Source organism: Schistocerca americana, chromosome 6 (genome assembly GCF_021461395.2).
Source record: "Schistocerca americana isolate TAMUIC-IGC-003095 chromosome 6, iqSchAmer2.1, whole genome shotgun sequence".
NCBI lineage: Eukaryota > Metazoa > Arthropoda > Insecta > Orthoptera > Acrididae > Schistocerca > Schistocerca americana.
Window position 1 is genome coordinate 301,121,076 of NC_060124.1, and position 12,058 is coordinate 301,133,133.

General features: G+C 40.9%; 1 long non-coding RNA gene across 1 annotated transcript in view; it reads right to left on the bottom strand.

The window, feature by feature from the left end:
• The window catches only part of LOC124619848, a 365,067-nt gene that overhangs the window by 311,464 nt on the left and 41,545 nt on the right, over positions 1–12,058 (bottom strand). The gene's annotated exons all lie outside the window — the stretch shown is intronic.

Genomic DNA, 12,058 nt, shown 5'->3' on the forward strand with positions numbered 1-12,058 from the left:
CCAGACTGAAGCGCCTATAACCGCTCGGTCACACAGGCCGGCAAGACGCATATTAAATTGACTATAAATTTATGTTGATTTTTGAATATAGAAATTGTTAAAAATACTTGTAATAATTTATTGCTAGCTTGCCCAGTATATCGTTCTACATTTTTTAGCCGTTTTCAGCATATTTAGCATTTTTAATGACGCAGAGCTGTGCAGCGATCGCAGGAGCCGCTGCCGCGGCAAATTCAAATTAAATTGAATGAAAGCAATTATACAGCAATTAAGCGGGTAGGTAACGGTACACTAAAATTGTTTCTTTCAGCTTCCAGGGGGCCACAGAGGTGAATGGTGGATTTTACTATAGCATTTTCAGGTGGACATGGGTAAGTGCTATTTCAATATCAGTGACGTAAGTAATTTACGTAAATAAGAGTAATAAAATTTTACTTGTGTAATATCAAAGACTGCTGTGATGAAACCTGTTCTGGCTAATACTACAGAAATCAAATTTCATTTTTAGTTTCATGTTAGACGTGACAATCAATAGTGTTCAGTGAGAATCGCACTTTGTCTCTTGTCCTCGCAACAATAAGCAATATACAGTTAATTAAAATATAATGCCATATAAACTGCACATAAAGTAAAAAGCGCGGTGGGGCTTACGCAACAACCTTACGCGAGGGTGAGAGGGAAGGGGGTCCCTCCACATCTTGCTAAATCTCACAAAATCCAAATTTTGAAGAAAGCCCCTGACGTAATTACTTTAGTCCGCTAAGGACAATACGACTACAAATCTTGACTCTAAGATTAGATGGTCAATTTGGGGATTGGTGAACCACATGTGTTTCTTCGGACGTGATAGTAGGAAAGCCGATTGAAAGTAGAAGTTCGGAGAGGACTGGAGGCATCTCAGGTAGCCTGTTCGCTACAGGAAGAAGTTGGCGCTCATCAACAGAACGGCCGATATTTACACAACTATCAGTAAGATACCGTATCCCGACTGGCACCTATTTTCAGTGTCTAAATACAATATACATTCATGGCTGGCAGAGCGTTTATCTCACTTGACACTGAACTTCAAACTTCAGGACTATCTTAATTATGTGACGCTCCCATATTTTTAAAAAGCCGAAGGCATTCAGAATAGAAAGACAGATACCAAAATCCCCCTCATTGTCGTACGGCACGACGAAGTTAATAGATACTATCCGCTGCGTCCGAGGTAAGGAATTCACGGAGGCAGGGTGTCACTTCAAACAGCCATGATGTTTCAAATGGTTCAAATGGCTCTGAGCACTATGGGACTTAACATCTATGGTCATCAGTCCCCTAGAACTTAGAACTACTTAAACCTAACTAACCTAAGGACAGCACACAACACCCAGCCATCACGCATGATGTTTCAGCATTATTTCAGTGGTCAATGGAGAATACCAATTTACCGGAAGAAGTTTAAAAAAATTACGTCGCTCTGTGAAGAAGACTAACCATGTAATTTAATAACTAAATTAGGCAAGGAGATATTTCTTTTAGACGTCTTATGTTCCCTCTTATTCTCGAGAAGAAGATTTTTTTACATTACTTAATGACAAACATGGCTTGAGTTCAATTTCTACTCTCTTCTAGAGGTCAAGAGGTCAATATTTTCAAGAGCCGTTGCTTGACAGAATAAGTCTCAGTCTTTTAGATAGATTTAGTTAGTTACGTGTTCCAAACATCATTTGAACGACTTACTATAGCGCGATGATGTGGAATGAGTCAGATTACAGGATGTGAGTAAACGATTAATATCAGTTCTTAAGTAGCACCCTGGTATAAATTTAGCATTACTTAACACAGCATAGTTCTGTCATTTTTATGCAACTAGACTTTAAACGATTTTTAATAGGACATTAAGTTTAAAAATAAAAAACTGTCTATGGTAAATAAAGGAGTAGTTCAGAAGAAATGATTCTGTTACACTTCAAACTTGCTTTACTATGCCAAACATTTTATTTTATGGGGTAACTGACAATAATTTTTGCTGATGTAAGCTGAACTGCTTCCTGAGCGAGTGAAAGCTTTAATAATGAGTAAAAGGAGCCTTTTTTTTCTCCTAGTATTGTACATATGAACATCATTATCATTCTCCAATTGTGATGGATTATTTACGACGAATATCATTGGCGAGAAAATATACTGTGAAGGTACAGTTAAAATGCCTAAATCCTTGAAGAGGCAACTGATACCTCTGACAGTGGAATATATGTCTCAGTACAGTTTTTGCCCAGACTGAAAGGTAGGCAACTTTCAGAGGTGGTAATATGGAACAAAGAAGAAAATATGTCGAGTAAACATGAGGTCTAAAATGCATTCCTTAAAAGCTATCTCTCGTTCAATAGAAAAGATATGTTTCGCAGCAGCGAAGATGTATAAATGTTAATAGCTTCTCAGAAATGGATTTTAGAGCCCATGTTAGCAACAACGGTATCGGTCCACGCATTTTACTGTCAGAGGTATCAGAACGATTTTCGATTATAATTTAGACTCATTCGTTTCCAGACCAGGGTCCCTTACCTCAAGTTGGTACATTTATTCTTCACCATCATCACAGAAAGTTTGTAACATCATCACGGGATCATCCTGTATATACATGAATATGCAGGCGCCAGCACCTGTTTCTTCGACGCTTTGTAGCGTCATTAGATGATTCCGGACACGTGTTCCTGACCTCATACTGTTCCTCAAGACACCCTCTACATCCATTCGAAGTCATGCAGTATAATTTTGAAACGCTATATATATTCGTGTCCGTGTCCCGGTGTGGTGTAAGTGGTTCATTAGTCACAACGTATCCATTACGCTGCATATTCAGCACATCCTAACAGTTTGCACTGATATCAGCTATTGTAAATTCGTCTTCATTAATTTCATCCTCATTACCTTCATTCATTTCGTGTCACTGAAATTAATTCAATTTTTTAATTTTTAACCTTGAGCTATTAAATTCTGCGTGACCAAGAGACAACGCCAAGAGGGACGGGTTAAAATTCTCAAACAGTTTATACGTATTTGCTATGCCAAGGTGAAGAGGAAACTTGTATACCTGTAAGTCTAAGACCGCGGTTCAGATTCCTATCCGTATAAGAGTAGTGCCATGTGCAACGAAGCTTGCTGTTTCTGCCAGTCAGCATAGCCTCACCGGTCAACGACTGATCTGGGCTGGGGATCTGGAGTACAGCAGCTAATCGGTCCATCAGCTCCTCAATTGTTCTTAGGGCGCTGAGTCAACATCTGTAATCAGTGCGCCCAACGGAAATCCGGTCCAGGACTACCCATGTCATTGGCAAACACCGGTACTCCACTGCTACGGCCGGCAAACCCAGTTCATTAATACTGTAACATAAAGTGTGTTCGTAAAACGACTTTACAACTTTGAAAAACTTATACGAACATACTCGTATCGCTTACAGATCAAATACTGGGGTAATTTTATAGGAAAACAGATCAAGTTTTGATTCAGATAGTTTGCTAGTACGAATAAACCACAGCAAGCGTTAGCAGTATTTGTAGCTGAGATGGCTGCGTTCACTGGTCCCGAGCGTAGTGGCTGCGTGTTTTGGTTTGAAGAATCGAAGTCTGCGACAAATATGAAAGGTAATTTTTGTAGCGAGTGCAGGAAAAATCCTCTCAATAGGCCTACCACTTACGAGTGGCCAGTTTTATTGAAACTAGGTGCTTGGTAAACTAAAAAAAATATTCAGACTGACCGTGTGTGTCTGACGTCGTGGAGCAAGTGAAGCAAAGATTGGTAACAGTCGTACACAACAGAACCGGCATGAGTCTCGCGAGACGCACATGTCACTGGCTGCCATGTGTTACGAATTCTTTTGCATCTCAGCCACACGAATTAACAATGCTATAAGAACTAAAACGCATTGGTACGAGCAGTCCTAAGAAATTTTGTGGGAAAATGTTGCACTGATTGAGCAAATAGGAAGTTTTTATTGAAAAATCATCCTTAGTGATGATTCGACATTCCACTTAAGAGAAGAAGTCATTAAAAACAACTTTAGGACTTGCGACAGTGAAAATCCAAGACAAATCTTGGGAAAAGGTCGAGACAGTCAATGGAATACTGTAATTAGAAATACTGGAAAAGTTTTTAATCGCACTAACCAACATGTCGCGCAAAATGGCGAGCCGCTGGAATAAATCACCAGCATCCTGGGTTTCCTGACGGTAAATGGACTGGTCTAGGTGCACCAGTTTCATTGCTCTCATGTTCAATGACCTGACTAATTTCGATTTTTTTTATGTGGGATTCGTGAGGGATGCCGTGTTTGTACCACCCTTAACTATGTTTCTAACAGGACTAATAGCAAGAATCAGTGCCACAATTGAAAAAAATCACTGCTGGCATCCTACAGCGAGTTTAGCAAGGAATCTGATTCAGTTGGGATGTGGGTCACATAGCATGGAAGTCACATTAAATCCGCTTAGCCTATAAGGTAGAAACTTGATGTAGGCCTGCATTGCTAAAATATGACACGAAAGTGACGTCTGGTAGTCGCGACCTGACAAAAAAGTAAAGCACCAACAGGCCGAGGAGACATCAAATGAAACTCCATGGTTTGAGAAGGAGGAGTAGGAGATTGGTATTTAACCTCCCGTCGACAACGAAATCATTAGAGACGGAGCGCAATCACGGATTGGATGGGGAAGGAAATCGGCCATGCCCTTTCTAAGGTACCATCCCGGCATTTGTCTTGAGCGATTTAGGGAAGCCAAGCAAAACCTAAATATCGATGGCTGTACGCGGGTCTGACCTATCGTCCTCCCGAATGCGAGTTCAATGTGCTAACCACTGCGCCACCTTGCTCTGTTACATGATCTGAGAGGGTATACGATGTCAAAATGGTTCAAATGGCTCTGAGCACTCTGGGACTTAACTTCTGAGGTCATCAGTCCCCTAGAACTTAGAACTACTTAAACCTAACTAACCTAAGGACATAATACACATCCGTGCCCAAGGCAGGATTTGAACCTGCGACCGTAGCGGTCGCGCGGTTCCAGACTGCAGCGCTTAGAACCGCTCGGCACCCCGGCCGGCTATACCATGTCATTTCAGTGATTAAAATAACGAGTCAAATTTAAAAACCTTGGCACTCGTCAGTACGACATTGAACCTCGTCAAAGTGGACGTGTGCACTGATTCCGTTGGGAAGGGGTCATGAAGTGTTTTTATTCTCTCCTGAGGCAAGCTGGTCCACAACTGTTTTAACTAGTCCTTGATATTCTTGATACTGCCATTGCGACGGGGTTCACGTCCAAGCTGACTCCACACATGTTCTATCGCAAACAGACGTGGAGATCTTACTACCCACGGTAGATAGTTCGTGGAGACACGTACCGTGTGTGGACGAGAACTGCCCTGTAGAAAAACTGCACCATGATATTGTCCCATGGGAGGTAACACATGAGGGTGCAGGATGTTCAAAACGTACCGTTGTGCCGTCAGAGTTCCCTCAATCACTATCAGACGTGGCCTGAAGTCGTACCCTACGGTTCCCTGTATCGTAAAGTGCACGAGAAACAATGCTGTGCCTGCCGAAAACACTGGAAAAACGGAACCTTAGCCCATGTCGCCACTATACTCGACAAAGATGGTCATTCGGGTAGTGGAGATCTGGTGTTGCAAAGAAGACAAAAAAATTGTGTTGCTAGAGGGCAGACCGTTTTTGACTCATTGTTATTTTCTGAAACCACTGTAACAGAGCTTAAAATTCATTTGTGATAACAATAGTATTATCTTGGAACTCTTCCATTTGGTCCGTGTTTGCATAGAAAAACAGTAATATCACAAATTGAGTCCGCCTTGATGCAAAACACCGTGTTATTTATTTCTTTATTATCCCAAATTACTTTCGGCGACAAATATCACCATCATAAGTGTTTTTTAAATCTAAAACATGCAGAAAACGGTATGGTTGTACAAACACAGTAAAATATTATTACATTTTTACAAATCGTCTTTTGAAATATAGTTTTATATTGATACTTTCATACTACCTTATTTATTGTATGCTACAGCATGTTTTAAGCTATTATTGGCGCTGTTTGTGACATTTTCTGTGCTCTTATTTCTGTTGTCGTCTTTCTTCGCTGAATAAAAAAGACGACAACAGAAAAAAGAGCACAGAAAATATGTCACAAACAGCGCCAATAATAGCTTAAAACATGCTGTAGCATACAATAAATAAGGCAGTACGAAAGTATCAACATATTTCAAAGGACGATTTGTAAACATGTAATAAAGTTTTACTGTGTTTGTACAACCATACCGTTTTCTGCATGTTTTAGATTAAAAGAACCCCACTGATGAGGGTGATATTTGCCGCCGAAACTAGTTTGGGATAATAAAGAAATAAATAACACGGTGTTTTGCATCAAGGTGGACTCAGTTTGTGATATTACTGTCCTTTGTGATCACCTTGACATTTATTCTGTTTTCTTGACACTAAATATGCTATACTATGACTGAACGCGTGTCCCCCAAGTTCTTGTAACGAGTAATACCTAGTTTTCCACAGGTCGTAATTCTCTCTGTAAACAATGGTAAACGCCATTTCAGACGACTGCAGCTGCTTTTGAAGGCAGCACTCGTAACGTCCACGTGCCACGCGGCTGTTTGTTGGAAGAAGTGACCTGTATACATACACGTGCCTCGCACGTATTGCTAATTAAAGACCTCATGCAGCCTGAAACGACTCAGTTTCGATCATTAGTGTCTCAAACTACGCCGTATAGGACCGTTTACACTTCGTATGACTTCGACCACAAAGCTCTGAGATACCCTAAACAGTTCGCAAGCACATGTATAGTTTATAGCGGAGAGTACTTTGTAGCGTTACTGGTTGTTCTACTTGGTGTTAGACTAACGAAAAGAGAGCTACATAAATGGTGAACTGTACGCCTGGAAACGGTCTTGCCATCTAACTGTGCTCGTTCCGCGCAATCTGTTATGGGTGTAGGAGTACCATTCAACATTTTCTAGAATACTGGTCGTTAATGGCCATGATGTCTATGTGTAACTAAATCATAATCACATAAAAATCTCTATTACAATGTCTATATCACGAAACTTTCTTTATGTGAGGCGACCGGTTTCAGCCGAACTTTTCAGTCACTTTCACGTCATATAGACGTTACTGCTGACTCGTCCGCTTACTAAATCGCAATTTCTCGCACTAGAATACAGCGCGTTAAATCTCATGAAACCACAATTGTTTTTTCCTCGGTAATGACCAGAATAACAACACGTTGTAATCTTTAGTGTTTGGAGCTTAAAAAGCACAAGGAAAAAGCGAAAAATCTGGTGAGGGAAAACAGAAAGACTTACAGTAAAAGCAAATGTGTGATGCAATGGAACTGTTCTATTGGTAACGTGATCTCAATAACGGACCGAGGAAACGGATGTTGGGTGCACGTACGTAACGCACAAGTGCTGGGACGTATGCCAGTGTGTTCCCTGTACGAGCTCGTAAATTCGTAATCTTTATTCATAGCTGGTGTTTAATAAATCCTTTCGCTTGTCATGTTTCATTCGACTAACACAACACGCGTGCAGCAATAACAATAAGCTATAAAAATGCCTTTACACTTTCTCCGTGTTCTACATGCGCTCTTAGAGGGACCAGTGGCACCGCTGTCGGGTGGAAGGTACTCCGTACGATTTATGGGCTTTGTGCTGGAGGCTTCCGTTTGTAATTCTCTCACCAAAGACACAGCAGTTGCCTCACGTGCGAGCACTCCACAACATCTGCGGCAACACTCGAAATATTAAGTCAGACGAATAGAACGCTTCAGGGAAATCTGCCATTCCTCTTTGTGTGTTATTGATTCCCAATCATATATTAGTTTTTTGACGAGTGAAAGTGCATCATTTTAAGGATCAAAACACCCATTTAGTTTCTTCGTGACGGACAATTCATCACATTGTTATTTGTGAAATTGTAAGGGAATGAAAAATGATTTCTCTGCCAATCGACAGCAATGGAGAGATTTATATCAAATAAATTAACAATTGACGGAACTGACCCCACATAGTACACAAAACATGTCAGAACACGGCAGCAGAAGCAATGAAAACAGCATGCCGAATCATAAAAAATGCAAAACTCCCAAGACTGGTGGAGTTTTGCAGAAGCTTGGAATTTAGCGCGAACTTCAATGCGCGATACTTTTAATAATTTCCACAGCAAAGCTCTGTCTTGAAATCTGAGATTCCAGTCGTATACAGAGTATACCAGCGGCAAGGCACAATCAATAGCTTGACTGCACTATAGCGAAATGCCACTCAAGCGGAGTTACTAAATAAAGATTTCCGAAGCTCCTTCACCAAAAAATACGAAGTAAGTATTCCAGAATTCGAAGCAATAACTATTACCAGCGCGAGTAACTTAGAAGTAGATAACCTTATTGTAGCAAAACAGTTTAATTCCCTTAATAATTGATAAGTCCTTAGGTCCAGATTGCATACCATTCATATCCCTTTCACAGTATTAGGTGTGATAGCCCCGTTCTTAATAATCATACATAACATCTCGCTCGACGAAAGATACGTACGTACAGATTGGACAGTTGCACAGGTCACACCAATCCTCACGAGAAGAGGTAGGAGCAATCTAATGAACTACAGACCCATGTCAGTGACGTAGATTTGCTGTAGGATTTTTGGAACATTGTGTATTAACTCGAGGTGAACGATCTATTGACACACAGCCAGCACTCATTCAGAGAATATCGGTCTTATGGAATAAAATTAGCTCTATATTTTCACGAAGTAAAGAGTGTTTCCAACAGGGGATACATTGAATGTTTCTAGATTTCCAGAAGGCTTTTGATACCGTACCTCACAAGCGGCTTATGATGAAGTTGCATTCCTATCGAGAAATGTCTCAGTTGTCTTAGTGGATTCATGACTTCCTGTCAGAAAGATCCCAGTTCGTAGTAATCGAGGGCCGGCCGCAGTGGCTGAGCGGTTCTTGGCGCTACAGTCCGGAACCGCACGACTGCTACGGTCGCAGGTTCGAATCCTGCCTCGGGCATCGATGTGTGTGATGTCCTTAGGTTAGTTAGGTTTAAGTAGTTCTAAGTTCTAGGGGACTGATGACCTAATATGTTAAGTCCCATAGTGCTCAGAGCCAACAGGTGGTCCGCGGACGCCCAGGGGTCCGCGAGCTATGTCAGAGGGGTGCGCAAGATGCTTTTAGAATAAAAAATATATTAAATATATTTCGTATGATAACAGATTTCTTCTTTTGGCCGCTTCCTGCATGAGCAGAGCTTTAGTGAACGGTAACTTCTGCGACTAGTGTCTTCCTAGAGCCAACTGACACTAGCACACTCTAGAGCTAACCTAGAATTAGATAGAGGCAAATAGTTCTGCTGTACGCCGTTAGACTGCGCGCCCTGCCTCTTTGCAGCTGATTTTTCAGTAATGAATATGTCAATAATTTTTCTAAGTACTAAAAACAGGAAACGTATAAAAACACTCTTAATTTGGCTGTTTTAGGTACTTGATGCTGTGATATGACAAGGAACCAATCATTCTCTACGAGGGGGTCTTCGAGAAAATGTTGTTGGGAACCCCTGCTCTAGAATGATGGTGTAAAAAACCTGTTCACCTGTAAAATCAGCACAGTTACTTCCTGCAGAGCCAGAACAGAGGGTGCACAGAAAGGTATCCTGAGGGCCATCCTGTTGCCAATGATCGTGACAAATTAATCACTAACACAACAAACCACCAGCATACACGTGTTAAGTCCCCGTGCCACTGAACAAAGTCCTTGAGCGTGTTATAAGTTATGACGATGGTAAAAAACGGTTTCTAGCAGTTTATGCGCTGTGTATCATAAAAACAAACCTCGAGTTGAAAGGTTACTGCCGCTGTCAGTTTCCTTTCCACCTGAGTGCGATTCGAGAGGTTTAAGCTTAACGTTTGTCAAATAGTTTCATTAACCACCAGCGGTACTCGGCCACGCTTTGCTGTCGCTCAGTTTGCTTAAATGGAAAATAAAGAGAATAGAAAGCACACGTTTCTAATATCTATGGGAACTGGATAGACGTCCTACTTTTCTTCTCTCCCCTGTCCCTGGCGATCTCCACCTCCTTCTTGCTTTATTCATCTCCTCCTCCTCCTTCTCCCTCATTCTCTCCATCTTCTCCTCCCCCCCTGTCCCTCTGTGCTCTCCTGCCTCCTCTATCTATCCGACTCCTCTCCCCGTTTTTTATGCCCATTTCCTCCCACCCCTCCTGTCTCCGTTTCCACTGTCTCCCTCTCTCTCTCTCTCCTTCTGACCTCGAGTCTTGTTTATTATTATTACAAATTCATATTCTGTTGTAGTATTCTAATCATAAACCAATAAGCCACAAATGAAACTTTCCTGTTTGGTAACAACGTTTCACTATTGTATATTTTATAACGTTTCCGTATTATTAAATTTATATATAAATTTATACATTACATACATTTAGCCGGCCGCAGTGGCCGTGCGGTTCTAGGCGCTACAGTCTGGAACCGAGAGACCGCTACTTTCGCAGGTTCGAATCCTGCCTCGGGCATGGATGTGTGTGATATCCTTAGGTTAGTTAGGTTTAATTAGTTCTAAGTTCTAGGCGACTGATGACCTCAGAAGTTAAGTCGCATAGTTCTCGGAGCCATTTGAACCATTTGAACGTACATTCAAAAACCTAGGTAAATAGAAACAAGCGCATATATCGGTGGACTGCTGTGTCAAAATTTCAAAGCAATCGGTCAAGCACTTTCGGAGATACACGATTTTGAACAAACGAACATTTAAATCTTTATTTATGTAGATGGCCTGGCGGAATACATTTAAGTTTCTGTAATTTTTCACAATCTCGCTATCTTCTTTCATTAAATGCTTGTTGGTAATCAGTAGGTGGTCGGCCCGATTATTTATTCAACCAATTAGTTTCTTTAATCATGACTTAAGCAGGTTAGCACAACGCATAACACGTAGGGAGGGAACAGGTAACCTAAAGGAGATAACTGAATAGAAGAATTTGCACTACAATCTGACAATAATTAGCCACAAAGGATTATCATTTAATTAATGACTCAATAAATGTTATGTCATGAGTAAATTTGTTCAGGATTGCATTATGAGGTGGGGCCAAGAGACTGTAGGAACTAGGGTGAACAAAACGATAGTAATTATCGTTTATAGATACAATTCATTATGAGATTCTGCCCAAATCTCATAAGAAGACAAAACGTACATATCATATTTTATGTTCTGAGGCCTTTTAACTTCTGTACCTAGGCGGTCTCGTAATGTACTACTCACGAGATTGGGATGTAAGCGTGCTGCTATCGGGGTTATGTTGTTTCTCATTTGTACTTTTCATACTCGTACCACCCATACACTGGTTAATACCTGCCGTTACTAATGATTATGCACAAAACGTGACTACTGTGATCGGAATACGTTTGACGGGAACAATAAGTACGTACTTACAAGACATCACAGGGGGCAAGTGAGAGTGAAACCAGACACAAATACACGACACACAGTACATACAAATCAACAAAACATCCTAACAAATCTTCATACAATCACACATTTAACTTGTCGAGAAACTATTGAAGAATGATCATCGCTCATGAATTTGAACGCAGCAACATGTGGGTGGTTGGAAGTCAATGGCAAGATTATGTACTCACTGGACTGGATAGTTTCTGATTATTAGTAAAACTGCACGTGCAACAGACGCAAATCCTAATCTTAACTAACTTAGGAAGCAGATGGTATATTGTCCAAGCAGTACTCTTGTGGGAGCATGGCGACAATAACCAAGCAAGATGAAACAAATAAAAATCAAACAATTTCGCCCGCAGGACTAAGTAAGTCACACTGTTCACTCGATTATAAGTCTAAGCTAAAATGGATGTATGAAACCGCCTACTATTTCTTGCAACGGTTGCGACCACATGGCTGCCTGATAGACAATGGATGCGGCCCATATCACGAAGAAAAACCATTAAATAATCTGCAGAAATAGT